This window comes from Epinephelus fuscoguttatus, linkage group LG17, assembly GCF_011397635.1.
Source record: "Epinephelus fuscoguttatus linkage group LG17, E.fuscoguttatus.final_Chr_v1".
Lineage (NCBI taxonomy): Eukaryota > Metazoa > Chordata > Actinopteri > Perciformes > Serranidae > Epinephelus > Epinephelus fuscoguttatus.
In genome coordinates, this window is record NC_064768.1 from 39,524,860 (window position 1) to 39,539,563 (window position 14,704).

Below are 14,704 nucleotides of genomic sequence, written 5' to 3' on the forward strand. Positions count from 1 at the left end.
ACTAACACAAATTGATTTTTTCCAATGTCATGTAAAAGTACTGACTGCTGGATTGAAAAGTTATGATCTATAAGTAACGTGTGATATGAAGTGAAATTTAAGGGGCAGTACACATGCCGTGTTTTTTGCAACTTCAAAATCATTGACGCACTGTAGGCACGCTCAAACGCCAGAGCGATGCCGTTGTGGTACGCACGTTCCCAAGCAGCTATTGGCTGCACTTTGAGATAAACCCAGTTCAACTTTTGGAACACAGCTGTCATGCGATGAGGAACAACCAATCACAGCTGACAAATATCTTTCATACCTCGTCCTTTCCAGGCAGTTAAAGACGCAGCATGTGTACAGCCCCTTATGCGTGAGAGGCATAAGTTTCTGTACAGGTGTGACCATTCTCCTGGCAAGTTTGTTTATGTGGTGAATGCCACTTTCAGGTTTTGTTTTTTTGTGTACGCAACAGTTATAAATGAGACCCTGGGTTCGTTTGTTTTGGAGAGGAAGAGACGTCTGTGGATAATTTGGCTCCTGGTAAAAACCTCCTGGACAGTAAACACTGACAGAATTCTAACAAGAGGTTGCAATCTGCAATCCTCACCACTCTGACATCTCTCCACTTTGTGCATGTATAGGTCCTGTTTGTGCATGTGTGTGTCTTTCGGACCTGTGTGTAACTGACAAGGAAGAGTGAAAACATTGAATTTCCCCTCAGGGGGATTAATAAAGTAAATAAACTTAAACTAACTTAAACTTAGATGCCACTAAATCCCCTCAAATCTTACACAATAGCCCTTTAAGTGAATATTTTCTGGTTCTGGACATTTGTCACCATTTTCTGGCATTTTATAGACCAAACAACTTACCGATTGATGAAGAAAACAATCGACAGATTAATGGATCTGGGGATCTGTACAAACTGTATGATGTCTTCAGTACATCAATGGAAATGGTCCGATAGTCCTAAAAGCAGATTTTTACCTCGGTTCACCATCATCTCATTCCAGTTGTCAGTTCCACACCCTGTAGGCATTCATTGTAATTGTAAAAGTCCTGGAAAGTAACAGGAGATGTGCTGTAATAATCAGTTTAGCAATACATGTGAAATCACACGTACGGGATGGACAACCACATGCATGCACTTACTCAATGGGTTTCTTATTCCTGGAGTATATTGAGCTTCAGTTCATTGATCAACAGCAGCACAACCAGACACCCAAGAACTCAGAGCACAAAGCAGACGTGTCCGTTCAGTGTTTGTGTGACTGGAGAAGAAAAAAGAAAGAGCAGTGAAGACTGAGACATTTTACAGCAATTCTTAATGAGAGTGTAGAGCAGGAAGATCAATCACTGAGGAGAGAGCGGCATGGTGAGAAATTCATGGAGAATCATCATCTAATTGCCTCACAGTGATAATGATACTCACATCACCCGTTCCTGCTGCACAGTAACCCTGCATCTGCCGAAATATGTTTCACAGGATGTCTGCATGTATCACACACTTAAATTTAATGCTTTCTACTACTTTTAAAGATCATTTTTAACCAAAATTAAAGATGATTTTTGTACAAATCATATTTTCTTTATTCCAGCATTGCAGGAATGCAGAATTGCCGACTTTCACAGAGAAGAGCTGGACACTCATTTTGAATGAAAGAAATTAAAAGATGGATAAATTTCATTAGATGGAAGGTTTGTGGCAATTAACATCTCAGATATTCAAATTTAAGACCATTTAATGACTTTAAGGTCTAATATACAAAATATTTAGGACATTTTAAGGAGCTGCACCTCACCTACACCTCACCTTTGTCGCTTCTAAATAGAAAGATTAACATGTTGTACAGTAGTGGAATGTAACTGAGTACATTTACTCAAATAATGTTACTGCACTAAAGACAAAATGGATGTACTTGTCTTTTCTTTTTAATGACACTTTATAATTGTAGTCTTCCACATCTCAAAGGAAAATATTGTATTTTTACCTCACTATATTTATCTGGCAGCTTTAGTTACTTTACAAAATTAAAATTTACAAATTAAAATTAAAAAGCATTTGACTGCTATCTCTGCAGACATATAATCCAAACCTATGCTACATCAGTGCAGATCAGAATGTGCTGCTGTAGCTAGGAACAAGTTAGCTAGCTAGCGAATTTTAACATTAGCTAGCAAGCAAACGTTGCTGACGCTAGCTAACGTTAGCTAGTAAAAGTAGCGTTAGGGCGTTAGCTTGCCGCGGGTGCTAACGCCAGCATTCGCTAACTAGCTAACGCACAAACGCTAGCTGCGACCGTTAGCTAGTTAACCTTAGCTAGTTAGCTAGCAAGCTAACGTTAGCACTCGCATTATTGATCGCGGTACCAAATCATTACGGACCCATTCAACAACAATATTGGTACTTAGTGTTAAAAACGTCTAATTTACTCCTTGTTGTCCCCAGCCGCCATGTCAAAAGTTGAATAGTTTGCTACGCCACAAAGATGGCGACCAGTGAAGGTGAGAAGTCCATTAAGATGTGCCTGAGTCATTAGTTACACCTGTGCGTTTCCTGCCAGGTATGACCAGTCAAAATGTCTCCCATGAAAAAGGTATGTTATGCACATAGAAATGTAAGGAACTGTTTGTTTAACAAATTTAAACCGATTATTGATGAAGGTTAAGGCTCCAGAGAAATAAAAATTAAGTTCAGCTTTAGCAGTGATGTTAGCATGCTAATGTCACAGTATTATTTTCAACCCTGTGTATGTTGTGTGTTTTCATGCTAGCTACATGTTAGCTAACAAAAGAGTAGCAACAACTGTTGGTGTACTTTATAGCATTAGCAGCCTGTTTGTGGTTTGGATACTTTTTGCTAACATGCTAGCAAACAGTTGCCTACTTAATACACCTGTTAACACACAGGAATATTAGCATTTAGCATTAGCATTCACCTGACAAAAGTAACACTCACCTTTGAACTCTGTTTAGCTCTTAACCACCTCCTAAGAAAAACATCTGCCTTTATCTTGGTGGCTCTCCAACTTTGTTCACCTTGATTTAATACAAAGAATACAAATAAAAAAAATATCAATCAATTCTGGTTTGAATAAAAAAGAAACAGATGCATTTGGTATTGTTAAGGTTTATTTTGTTGGTTTATTTGTTTTAAATCACTCTGGCCTGTAGTATGGCCGACATTTCTATTTTCAGTTTTTTTCTTTGAAGGGCCAGTTCACCCAAAAAGCAAAAATACCAATTTTTCCTTCACCTGTGGTGCTATTTATAAATCTAGATCATTTTGGTGTGGGTTTTTTCGTAAGTGATCAAGTCCGCATAGGGTCAGCTCCCTCCTATGGGGCGACCCAAAACCGGACAGATTATTTAAAGTAAAGAAACACAACCAATCTGGAATAATTATAATAATATGTGCTAATGGCAGTACTCACCGGGTTGCTGAAGCGTGTCTGCTATTTTCCATTCTTACTCTGTGTGGTGATGTCCCTAAAGGAAATATCTAAAAGACATCGTACAGTTTTCCACGCAGCAGATTGCGTTGTGTTTCTAGTGATGACTGTGACGGGAGAAGTCGTGGATAACATAAAATCAAAATCAAGAAAATCAGTTGCAGACGTGGCATCGGACGTCGTCTACTATGACACACTATACAAGATAAAATAATGGATTATTACGCACAACACTCATTTGCATTCACAACCCAACCCGACATTGTACAGCTCAGTGTACGTGTATAGTCTGAACCTGGCATAACATTACAGCTTAGCCAAGAGGACGCCATTAATATTTATATTTCACGCTGTCATAAGCACAACCCTCTTGTCCATGAGTAGATGCACTCTTCCTTCTGTGTGGTGATACGGGGGTGTGTGGTTGGGTAGAAAGAAAATAGTTCCTACATAAAACTGCTCACAAGAAGGTTTGTGGATTATCTCGAGTCATGATTTCTGGAAAGAGACATTGCTGTTGAGTTTTTTAAATGTATTTTTTGGCGCTCTGAGCACCACAAGCTGAGTGACATCTGGTTCCATTACGTTGGAGAGAAGGCAGACATCTCTACAGCTGATATCTCCAACAATCTGCAACTCACACCAAAACAGTCATGGACTAGTAAGTAGCACTACAGGGGAGAGTAAAAAAAAAAATTCGATTTGGGGGTGAAATGACCCTTTAGTTAATCAGTGACAAGGCAGTAAAATACTCCCAGCTTTGCCTTCTTGGGATTACCACCATACTTCCTGTTAGCCTACATTCACAACACCATAAAACATACTCTGAGGCCAGGGTACAATCCTGAGCATTACATAGCTACTACAATATTAATACTGTAGCTGTAGGTTATTAAAGATACTGCAGCAGTGGCATCCACTGTGTATCTTTAAGATGAATTAGGAAAAAATGTCGAAAAAAGGTTTAGTAACCAAGGTTTTAATATCATGCACTCCATTTTAAAAAGTATCAAAAATGAGATTTGAACAGTCTGAACTTCTTGAGGCCAGCTGCTCCAGTGGTTGGCCAGATGAGGATCAAGTTCTCCGTGTCAGTAACCTCCTGAATTTCAAGCAGGGTGCTGCTGTTGGAGACGGAGCAGCAGAAGCCCAAATATTTATTTTAGTAACAGGAAAGACGGCAGAGAGATAGGGGGGGATGACTGACGCCAGGAGTCATGCATCGCAATAACCCAGATTCCCCTGACAAGCTGATGGTTGTGTGACATGAAGTGCGATGTATTTACAGACAGTCAGTGTTGCTCATGCCGCCTCCTGGGCGTCTGCGCTGTCCCAGCGGCCTTTTGACCCCGAGGACAATTGGTGTGATATGTGTTTCATTGTCACATCAAATCTCTCTCCTGATGAGGCGTCTGACAAACGTTTTATGAGGGCTCAATCTGCAGTGTGTGGTGTGTGTACGTGTGTGTGTATGTTTCATCCCTGTGTGTCATACCATGTTGCAACACATCATATGCTTCCTGCTCAGTTTCCTTGAATAAGCGTGCGTATTGTAATCTAATTAGGTCTGCCTTGACACAACAAAGACAAGATTAATGAACTGAGCTGAGCTTCTTGCACGCAAACACACACACACACAACCCCCATAATAGCTTAGGAGTGCGTGTGTGTATGTGTGTGTGTGTGTGTGATGGAAACTGTGCACGTGAGAGACGGCTTGAACTGTTCCTTTATTTAACTTGTCCTTCGCTCAGTGTGATAAATGTTGTTTTTCATGAGCCCTTGAGCAATGTTAAATTAGGGGAATCCCGTTCTTTATCACCATAGCGCACGCACACACACACACACACACACACACACACACACACACACACACACACACTTCCCAAGTGGCAGAAGCATCACTGCGGAGCTAATCTGTGAAATGTAATTTAGACTGTGAGGGAAGGAAGAGGAGAGGAAAAGAAACTTGAGGAAACAACCCCTAAATTAAGTCCAGCACACACACACACACACACACACACACACACACACACACACACTGGCAGAGAGACCAGCGGATATGAGCAAGTGAGTGCGAGACACACACACGCAGCTACAAACGGTAACGCCTGCTTTTAACATGTTGTCAGACCGCATCCCATTCATCAGTGTGTGTTCACTGTGCTATAAATGGGACTTTCTATATGAGCTCTTAAACTCCATCTCATTAACAACAGGTGTGGATGTGCCAACCACCTGCTACCCACTCTATACACACACACACACACACACACACACACACACACACAAACACAGCTCTAAAGGCGGTGACAGAATGAGAGCACACTGAGGAAGAGTGGCCTTAACACACTGATTCTGCATCGACACCCTCCCACTTACAGAGGCACAGTTTGAGGAGAGGAGACGAGGCAACACAAGCAGATGGAGACAAGACGACGGCGCTATGCTGCCTTCATGTGTTATAGGAAATACTACAGCTGATGAGTTGAGCATGCATTAATGACCCCTAATAGAGTGATAGGCCTAAATACTAATGTGGAGGTTAAACTGACGCCTGTTACTTTCGTTGTTAATTCTGTTTGCTGACCTTAATTTCTTCTTTGTTTTCGTTGTTGAAGCCATATTAACCCTTTGAAACTTGAACAAATTGGCCTTGATTTCTTTCAAAAACATGGAAAGAAGGCAGCTTAATGAGAAATGACCCAAATATTAGCAAGATATTGGTAAAAAGTTACCCCAAAATAGTGAGAATTAGCACAGAAAAGAAAAGTAAAACAACAAAAAACAGGAAATTATTTGAAAAGGAGCTCAAATTAAATAAGAATAATAGATAAAAATAATAATAATAAACATACTATATTTTTTTCTCTTACCTAATTTTAAATGTGTAATTATAATGATTATAAATATATAATTATGATAATTATAAATATAATTTTGAGGGCATTCTCCCCTGGCTTTTTTTTTATTTTTAATTTTTTTAATTTTTAGAATTTTTTAGAATTATCTAGGAATTCTTTTGCTGTCTCACTCTTTCAGATAATTTTCATGTAATTCACCTTTTAGTATTTTCTTATAACTCGTAGAACATTTTAAAGAAATCAAACCTTCAGGTATCAAAGGTTTAAATACTTGTGAAAAGTGTCTGAAAGCAGCGCAGGAAAAGTGATGTTGCTCCAGGTTTCGAAGGGTTAATACATTTTTTGGACAACTGGGGGCAGTTAAACAAACTGAAAACATAATCTGACCTTTCGTAGTTTCATGGTGTCTCTAAAAAATTAAAAACAAGACAGTTTAATCATTGGTCAAACATTTCCAAATTTTATTTTGGTTGTAACAGAATTTTAAAGCTGCAAGTGCATGTTGTTGTTTTTTTTTACTATTTCCTGTCAACACTGAAGTGCACATTTCTTGTATGCTAGCTGTTAACTGCCAGCAGAATATTATGCAGAATTGCAGATAGAGTTAATGTGTGCCTGTATGTGTGGATTTTGGCTGCGGCATCCGCTTACAAACTTTTATTTGCAATATTCTGTTTCCTTTTAGCTTTGTTTTGGTCTCTAACAACTCCTGAGGGAAATATCTGTGTCTTTAGCTGCTAAATGCTCCACTGCCTTCACCGGATATTGCTGGGCAGGTAGTGCACAGTGGGAGCACAGCTTCTCAACACACCTGCCTGCTGCTGAAAAAAAGGAGGAAGTAAAGAAAGAAAATTGCAAATGTCTGCAGTGAATGGGCTCTGGGTTGGCCAGCGCTCTGCATAGTGGCCTAAAATTGGGACAAATTTCTTTTACTGTTTGAGTGGATCATTGCTCTCATCTTCAAGAACATATAAATATTTGGGGGAATTCTTCTGACAGGGAATCAGCCATCTTGGATTTTGTGCATTGGTATTCACTTTAGGATGCATAAAAACTGTAATTTGGTTGCTTAATTTGGTGTAATTGAGCTTGGCTGTGGTGCGTTGGCTTCAAAACTTGGTCAGCACATTCCTCACAACATTTTGAACAAATTTCTAATTCAGCTTAATTAGCTCTGCCCACCTGGGGGTCAGCCATTTTGAATTTTGTGTGATTTTTATGTATGCTAGGCAAAGTTTTTCGATTGCCTCCTGGAGGGTTTACCAGAATCATATCAACTGTGGGTGTTATAACACTCCGACAAATATGACGCTAAATTCTAAAGGAAGAGGACTGGATTGTATTTCACATTGTTTATGCACCTGGCTTATTATCCTGTGAGTCCATGAGAGTTAACCACATCACATGGGGATATTCTAACCAACCGACATTAAATGAGTGGCATGTGAATCAGTGTGTGAACTGGATTCATGTTCCTGTTCCTACCGGACAACGTGCAGAGATTGAACATCCATAAAGCCAGCACCTAAAGGTTCATTCAGTCATCATCACTGAGGTCACATGCTTGGTATTTAGTAAACCAACACCTCTTTTATAATACGATATAAAAACATCAAAAACACATGTGGGTTAAACTTTAATGAAAGATGAAATATGTCACAATATCTTTTTGATCAATCTGCTGGTTTGTTGGTCATGGTCCAGATCAGAACACTCGTACAGTGCCAAGTTGTATTTACAGATTACAAACTGGAGGAGAAACATTAGAGCCCGAGGTACAAAGTGACAGCGACATCTGACCCGCACAAATGCTTTGTAGTGGAGACAAAGGGGCTCTTTGTGTTGATGCGTGGCTCGAAGACATTTCCTCTGTGTTTAAGAATCTGTTTTTTTTAGCTTGTCTCGGGTAATCAAATGAATAATTAGGATGCACGATGCTGGCAGGCCTGCTGAGAGAAATCTGCAGCTTGTCACTTCTTAAGAAGAGAGAGCAGCATGAGCTCGGGAAGAACAGAGAGAACTGCAATTGGATTCTCACGTGCTTTTCTCCGTGTGCACCAGCGCCGACAAAAACACCCACCAGGATCGTCAGGAAGCATATAGCCAATCTTATTTGTGCATGCTTGGTGTCACACGGCCACCTTGACTCATTTGGGAAATCAGCAGTCAATCCCGTCCTATGGATTCACGACAGCACACACATATCAGAACAGAGTGTGCTCTACTGCATCCTATATTAAACAAAATGGTGTTATATGGAGGGCTAAACACGATCGAGGTTAAAAAGCACCTTGTGGATAGTGAATAATTGATACAATTGGATTTGATCCCAGATGCCGCTGAGCACGAACAATGATAATTACAGCAGGACCGACGATGTGCTAGATTTTAAGCCGACTTCCCACCATGATGAGAGAAAAGAGGGCTTCATCACCTAACTGGGTCTCTCTCAACCCAGCGGTGATTAAAACACACTGAGATGACCTAGATAAGCAGCAATCAAGGTGGGAAGGTGGGAAACGCAGAGAAAGACTGAGAGGGAAAGAGATACCACCCACACAGAGAACTCCTGATTCCTCATTAAGACGAACACTGTGGGATTCATTAAGCACAAAGCACAATGTTTTTCTCAATCAAACATAGTGATTTACCACTCAGCCTGTTTTGCATTTGATCCCCAGACGTAAAACGCCTTATTTGAGAGATACACAAAGTATCTGGGAATTGACAAAATGCTGAACTAATCAGGCTTTTAATTGCCTTTGATTTCTATTGTTCGGGGGATCCTTACACGGCTTGTTAAAATGCTGTTTGGCTCCGTTTCCTGCAGCACAAAATCTCGAGAAGTGGATGACTGTTTGAAGACTCCCTGGAGCTTCACGACACCAGTAAATACACACAGGCTAAATCTGAGGGAATTCACGGTAAAGTTAACATCTCCTCTGAGCTCTCCTTTCGTAATGCAACCACATAAATATCAAAATTATGCAAATGAAACAGCCGTGAGAGGGAGAATGAAAAGCCAAAAGAGTTGTGAACTCCTGATTTAATAGAATCATTAACAAAACTAAACCTAACAGGAATTACCGCCTTGCGGTTGTACGCCTACATGAACCAGTCAAGTTGCAGTTACAGTTTACATCCAAGTCTGTCCAGATAAGTCTGTCCTCATATGTAACCATGACAACTGACAATACTTGAAATATGGATGTTGCTACATATTCTAAAACATGGATGCTTCACACACACATCTTTCATCCTGCAGCACAGAAGATCTATACAGTCAGCAATGTTTTATGACGGGCACCCAAGATTAGAGTTAGGTACTGGTGAGATAATGCGTTCATGAGAATGAGGTGGACGCAAGGTCACAGTGACCTTGACCTCTGACTACCGTTGAGTCTAAGTGAACATTTGTGCCAAATTTGAAGACATTCCCTCAAGGCATTCTTGAGTTATCACTTTCACAAGAATGGTACGGACATGAGGTCATAGTGACCTTGACTTTTGACCACCAAAAACTAATCAGTTCATTGGTAAATCCAGGTGGAAGTATGTTCCAAATTTGAATAAACTCCCCCAAGGCGTTCTTGAGATATCCCGATCATGATAATAAGACGAATGAGCGTATAGTGACCTTGACCTTTGACCACCAAAAATCTAAATGGTTCATCGCTGAGACCAAATGAATGTTTGTACTAAGTTTGAAGAAATCCCCTCTAGTCTTTCTTGCAATAACACTTCGACAAGAATAGGACGGAAGTGGGGTCATAGTGACCTTGACCTTTGGCCACCAAAAATGTTAATTGTTGAGTCGAAGCTAACATTGTGCCAAATTTCAGTACATCCCCTCAAGGCATTCTTGAGATATCGCTTTCACAAGAATGGGACGGAAGTGAGCTCATAGTGACCTTGACCTTTGACCACCAAAATTTGATCGGTTCATCGTTGAATCCAGGTGGAAGTATGTGCCAAATTTAATAAACCCCCTCAAGGCATTCTTGTGATATCATGATCATAATCATGAGATGGAGGAGCTTACAGTAACCTTGACCTTTGACCTTTGACCACCAAAATATAATGTCTTCATCATTGAGGCTATTTGAAGATATCCCCACGAGGCTTTCTTGAGATAATGCGTTCATGAGACTGAGAGGGACAGGATTACAGGGACCTTGACCCTTGGCCACCAAAATATGAGCAGTTCATCGTTGAGTGTAAGTGAACGTTTGTGCCACGTTTAAAGAAATTTCCTCAAGGTGTCTCATGTTCACAAGAATGGGACAGACGGACTAATGGACAGACGGAGGGACAACCTGAAAACAAAATGCCTCGGGCCATTCTTGTTGCAGGTGCATAAAATTAGTGGATGACAATTGATGGATGGAAAAGACTAAATTGGACAATACTCAACACAAACATGCTCCTTTTCACAACCAGTGAGCCCCGCCCACTCTAGCAACACCCAAGTTCGCTGATGATACAACAGTGATGGGACTCATCCCAGGGGGGAATGTTGGTATACAAAGACGAGGTGGAGCAGCTGACTGGGTGGTGCAGGGACAATAACCTGGTCCTTAACACCACCAAGACCAAGGAGCTGATTGTCGGCTACAGGAGGAATAAAACGGACATTCAGGTATTAAACATGTGAAGAGGGTCTCTGCTTTCTGGGTGTTCAGATTGAGGAGGACCTGACCTGGAGCGCCAACACCTTAGCATTACGCAGAAACTCTACTTCTTGAGATTTCTCCGGTGGAACCAGCTCACCCAGAAACTGCTCGTGTCCTTCTACCACTGCTCCACAGAGAGTGTGCTGACGTACTGAATATGTGTGGGGTACGCCAGCTGCACGGTAGCAGACGGAGCTCTCCAGAGGGTTGTCAACACCGCCCAGAAAATTATCGGCTGTCCTCTCCCCTCCATGGAAGAGCTGCACAGTTCCCGCTGCCTTAAAAAAGCCTAAAACATACTAAAGGGCCTGTCCCACGGTGGACACCATCTGTTTGAACTGCTGCACCCGGGCAGGAGATACAGGGCAGTTAGAAAACAGCTTTTATCCAAAAGCAATAACTGCAGTAAACGAATGCATGAAGGCTTGACTGTGGAAATGTGGGTGATGCAATTGTTAGCATTGTCGCCTCACAGCAAGAAGGTTCCTGGTTCAAACCCAGAGTGGGGGGTTCGAACCCAGGATGGGGTAACCCTTTCATGCAGAGTATGCATGTTCTCCCCAGGTCAGTGTGGGTCTTCTTGGGTGCTCCAGTTTCCTCCCACAGTCCAAAGACAAGCAGCATAGGTTTACCGATGACTATATCGTAGGCAACTGAGTTTCTTGAAGATGTTTCGCCTTTCATCCAAGAGGCTTCTTCACTTCTAACTGACTGGTGCGGCGTCGCAGGCTTTAAACTCTGTGTGGCTGTGGACCCTTACAGAGTCATTGAGGTCACATGTGAGAATGAAAAAACATTCTTTATGTCGCAGGAGTATCTGACAAACTCAGGACGATCTTCAACAAAGACTTCAAACCCAGTAACACACTGAGGCAGAAGCTTGTCCACCCTGAGGACAGAACGCCCAGACAGAAGCAGTAATGATGTGTGTGCAGTTCAGTGCAGCCAGGGATGTTCAGATACGGTACACCGGTGAAACAAAGCTTCTTGGATGAGAGGCAAAGGTCTAGTCTAGTCTAGTTGCCTACGATAAAGCACTTGAGACTACCATGACCTGGACGACTGAGAATCTTCACTGACAAGATTTATGGTGACTCTAAATTGTCCGTAGGTGTGAATGTGAGTGTGAATGGTTGTCTGTCTCTATAGCCCCTTTTACACTGCCAGATTTTCCACTAATGTTGGGCCGTTTTGCCGGCAAGCTGCGAGCGTTTAGACACACAGAGACGGATTGGCGAGTTGATCCGAGGTGCCCAATTTTCCGCCTCGTAGGGTAGACATATTGGTGGAACCTTTTTGGTTTAAAAAAAATGAGGCGGCCTTCTGCCGCGGCAGGAGCTGTTGATGACGCCGCACGTGCGAGCCACTGGCAGTGGATAAACAGCTGATAGCAGGAATTAGCGAGCAGCTAGTAGCAAGAGGGAAACACAAACCTGACAGACACTGTAAAGATGAGCAACTGAGGAGACAAAGAATTGTGCGCCCTCCTTGTCCTCGCAAACGAAGAGGCCATTAACTGTACAATGACAATAAAGATATTCTTCTCTATTATAATCACAGTCAGACAGAAGTCTCATCTGTCTGTTCTCTCCTCTGCTGTAAGAATCAAACCAGGTGTGGATGCCGCAGATCACTGACTTGTAAGAGACTTGTTCACTCGGCCGTGCATCGAGCCTCTCAGCTCAGAGTGGTTTAATTCAGCCCTGGCTAACAGCGGACAGACTCCTGGGTCATCAGGTTGAACGGCTGGCACCACTCAGACATCTGCAATCTGTTTGTCCGACAGATTCTTGGCTCGTTATTTTTCACACATTGCGCATATTCTTCATCCTGTGAATGGTTCATTCTGTCAGTGTTTTGCCTCTTTGTTTTAAACACTGTGCAGTTTGTTCCATTTAAAACATATTTCTTATTTTATATTTCTGATGCTCTACCTTTCTAAGCTGACGAGACAGGTTCAATATATCGACAGCTTTACAAAGATCGGCTCTTCATTTGTCTCTGTTTTGAACTTTCTTACTGGAGTCTGTCACCCTACGAGCACCCAGACACCTCTGAGAAACCTTTGATTCTCATCTCTTCATCTCATTCCCATCATCCCCGTCGATGTCTTTCGACCTCGCCCGCTCTGAACACTAATCCATATGTCTCACCTTTGAACAGGTAGCTGCTTTACAATTCAAACGCTCTCACTTTTTGGCTGCTGTCACCTCGTTCAGCCACAGCTTTACGTCTAATCTTTTAAAGCCTCCTCTGCAGCTCAGCATTATTACTGTTCAGAGGTCATATCAGCGAGGGGAAGACAAGTGGATCGAGATTGTCATGAATATGCCCGCGCAGGTGCTTCAGAGGTGGCTGAGCCGATTGTTTTCTTTGACGAGACAGGACACCTGACATCCACTGAAGGTCTGCTGTGACTGAATAACTGAATGTGAAGCTTGTGGATAAAGTTTGGCAACATGTGTGAATACCTAACAAGAAAGCAGAGAGCTCAGCAGCCTTGTGCTGGAGAGGTTCTCCTAGCTCAGCACCAACAGCAGTACATGTGCACCACCCAGTGTTGGTGAGATGAATCACAATGAGGAGACACACAGATGGAGCTGAGGCATAAACCTCTGCAGTTTGGACTGAGGTTACTTTCAAGAACGACAAGTTGAAGCTGCACCAATCAGTATACTCATATGAACAATGGGTCACATGACCATGCATCTTGAGAAACAGGGTCACAAACCCTCAGAGATTTATCACCTGACTTCAGTTTGCCTCAGAGGTTTTGCATCTTGTCTGGCCTGCACCTTTACTGTTCTGATTCAGTCTCGCGGCTCTCATTAGTGTTGCTTTCAGACACAACAGGAAGTTGATGTTAGCGTATTAACCCCAGATTAACCCACTGTATGCAACCAGAGGCCTGTACTATGTAGCAGGATTTGCTACAGCTAGGTAACGTCAGGGTTAACTCTGGGTTTTCATTTCTATGAAGCTGGTTCTCTTTTTACCATGACAAATCACCATGGTAACTGATGCTGAACAGCTGACCTGATCACAGCCTGTCACCACCCCGACCTCTGACCAATCAGATCACTGAAGAATAAAGTATCCATGGACCAAAGTGCAGGGTCTCGGGTAAAAAGAGGAGCTCATGTGTTGTTACAGGTCAGTAGAATCATCTCATTGTTTCCACTGGTTTTAAACCAGCTTGTAACAAACACAGAGATGGTTTACACACTGAACACATGATTTTAACTGATGCAAAGTTTATTTTAGTCGCAGTGACAGTGTTGATATTTGACACTGTGATTCATCACTGCAGCTCAGAATAACCTGAGACACCTGTGTGATGAGAACGAGGATAAAACAGATCATATTCAATTAGTAAAATAATCCCCACACTGTTAATCAGCTCCTGTTATTATAAATGACACACGTCAGTCAGACAGACGTCGTCAGTCATTAACTACTTTTCCACTCTTTACTTCAGCTCATCATTGAAACCACAAAATATCTCCATACTGCTCGTCCGTAGTGATCCAAGTGTCCTGAAGCCCCGACATAAAAAGTTGTTTGGAAAAACCTCATTGTAGCCTGTAGCTCTGACTGCCTCTCTGGGCACCGTGTTTATGTGTGTACTTGCGCGAGACCGTGAGACGGCCATACGAGCAGTATGGAGATATTTTGTGGTTTCAGTGATGTGTTTTTGGACGTTTGAATCTGGGGCGCCGTCAGCCTC

At 42.0% G+C, this 14,704-nt stretch overlaps 1 protein-coding gene across 3 annotated transcripts in view; it reads right to left on the reverse strand.

Annotated features, from left to right (window-relative positions):
- Window positions 1–3,068, reverse strand: part of adcy2b (adenylate cyclase 2b (brain)) — an 82,956-nt gene extending 79,888 nt beyond the window's left edge. For 2 of the 3 annotated variants that reach the window (XM_049602013.1, XM_049602009.1), the window contains exons 1-3: window positions 1,421–1,560; window positions 1,141–1,259; window positions 861–1,047 (exon numbers count right to left, since the gene is read on the reverse strand). The gene's annotated coding sequence lies outside the window, so the exon portion shown is untranslated. Of the gene's footprint in view, window positions 1–860; window positions 1,048–1,140; window positions 1,260–1,420; window positions 1,561–2,947 lie in introns of those variants that run through there. The other variant, XM_049602010.1, reaches the window with a different exon arrangement.
- Between the last annotated feature and the right edge of the window lie 11,636 nt (window positions 3,069–14,704).